This window comes from Euprymna scolopes, chromosome 16, assembly GCF_053919585.1.
Source record: "Euprymna scolopes isolate OS-2025 chromosome 16, ASM5391958v1, whole genome shotgun sequence".
NCBI classification, from domain to species: Eukaryota; Metazoa; Mollusca; class Cephalopoda; order Sepiida; family Sepiolidae; genus Euprymna; species Euprymna scolopes.
Window position 1 is genome coordinate 60693284 of NC_136497.1, and position 2463 is coordinate 60695746.

Genomic DNA, 2463 nt, shown 5'->3' on the forward strand with positions numbered 1-2463 from the left:
CGGCCGTGTTCAGACATATTTTATAGGCCAGAATTTGTTTATTCTTGTCCGCTGACTCCTTAAAACCACGCGAGCTTTTCTAATCTCCTAGCAAGGAGATGGATAATATAGTATTCGGTTTACTCGGCATTTTTATAGATGTGATATTGGTCGGGTAAATATAACATGCTAAATATAGCAGATAAAACATTATTTATAAATGTATTTAATCGGCGTTGCTTGGATTACGATTTTACAAAAACTGAAATCCACGACCCCACCCCCTAATTTTGCTGACATCAACTGCATCGGTTTCATAAACATTCTACAGGCACCTATGAATGTTAATCCGTTCAATTTTGTCTATGTGAGGGAATTCTATGACTTATCCTTATTCTGACGCACGCCTAAGACAGGGATTGTTTCCTTAGACTCTAACACTGTCAATATCTGCAACAGAAATAACAACATTCAGGTCATGAATGCATAATTCAGCCATCATAACAATGCAATTTTCAACACCCTCTGATCAATTCGGGTGAAATAAAATAATAGTAGGCTTTACTTTTGGAACAGATATAAATATATAGTAGAAAGATATAATGAAATTTAAGACATAAAGTAAATATAAAATTAAGTTTAAGACAACATAAAGTAAATAGTCGTGTATATATGGATTTATTTTTAGTCGCGTGCTAGCGACTCTATACGTCAATCCGTTGGTCTGTCGGTCTGTCGGTCTGTCCGTAACATTTTTGTGCTTGGCCTTTTTTGTTGAGATCAAAGGTCTGTTGTTAATAGATGCTGTTCTAAGCTTTTTAAGCTTTTCTTGGCCTTTCGGCCAAGATGAAAGTCTAGTATCTGTTCCGGCAGATACTGCAAGCAAAGACCATACGTGGAGGCAACTCCACATATAAGACCTTGATCAATGTAGGGGCAACCCTTCATACCAATTGTCACGATCCAGTTCCCCTACTCCCCGAGGAGTTAGTCCCGTTTTCCCCTTCACTCCTCACATTAAAAATCGGCCTTGTGCCTAATTTGCTCGGTGGGGGAGCAAATAAATACCAACTCCACATATAAGACCTTGGTCATTGTAGGGACAGCCCTTCATACCAATTGTCACTATCCAGCTCCCCTACTCCCAGGGAGTTGGTCCTCATTTCCCCTTCACGCGTCACATAAAAAATCGGCCTTATGCCTAATTTGCTCGGTGGGGGAGCAAATAAATACCAACCCCACATATAAGACTTTAGTCGATTTAGGGGCCACCCTTCATACCAATTGTCACTATCAAGCTCCCCTACTCCCCGGAGAGTTGGTCCCCATTTCCCCTTCATTCCTCACATTAATAATCGGCCTTGTGCCTAATTTGCTCGGTGGGAGAGCAAATAAATACCCTTATCTTGGCCTTTTGGCCAAGATCAAAGTGTAGTATATGTTCTTACTACATGCTGTACTTATGTTTGTAACTTTGTGATATAAAGATGGGGGATCACTTTTCTGTATTAATTTAATGTAAAATGATCACCCATTTTACAACAAGTCAGTCTCAAAGCCATTCAATCATTCTCCAGATCATTCAAGTTGTTTTCGAAGAATTCCAGTTATTTTTTAAGCATTCAAGTCATTCTTTAGGTCATTCAATTCATCCTTAAGTTCATTAAAGTCATTCTAAGTCATTTACTTTTTATTTATTTAAGTCATTTCAGCCCATTTTTCAGTCATTTTAGTTTATCTTTAAGAATTTTATGTCAATCCTACATTCATGCATTCATTCATTACACGATAGCACGCGACTAATGGCTATCGGCCTTGTTCAGTTTAATAAGGAGAACTCTCGAACGATGATTTATTTCCACACTTCAAGACTACGACAACAAGAATCTGAACATTTATCACATCGAAGCATTATCATCGCAGCATTCTCATCCATATCTAACTGAATAAAACTTGTTAATGGGTATTATCTTTCCAGCATCTTTGACCTTTGCCTGAAGAATATGACATCCTTCATTTCTTGCTGGATACGCATATACCTTTATTGGACTTATTATATAATCTATAGTAATCCTCTTGAGTTCTCAGATTTTTATTTATTTATTCATTTATGCTTTTTTATTGTTTATATAACTATTTTTGTTTTTCTTCATATCCCCATATATGCAATGTTATTTTTAAACTTTTTCCCATTATCGTTATTTCCATTTTGACATTTTTCATTATGTTCTATACTCATTTCCCTAAGTCCCCTCATTCATTATTCTCTGGGAACTTACATCATTTTAGTAAACCCCCATTGGTCATCTCAAGACTCAAAATAACCCCCTTATAATATAACGGCCACGCTATTTCTCTACATTTTGTTTTATTTTTAACCTTTATTCCTATATTAATAAAATAGGATCAATTATTTTCCTGAATAAATTAACTATGATAAGACTACTATACACTATCACCGTAGGTTTCGCGTGTATTTGTAGT

The 2463-nt window shown here is 36.2% G+C and overlaps 1 pseudogene; it reads left to right on the top strand.

The window, feature by feature from the left end:
• Positions 1-1376: 1376 nt before the first annotated feature.
• Positions 1377-1542, top strand: LOC145296438 (U2 spliceosomal RNA; annotated as a pseudogene).
• The last annotated feature ends 921 nt before the right edge of the window (positions 1543-2463 follow it).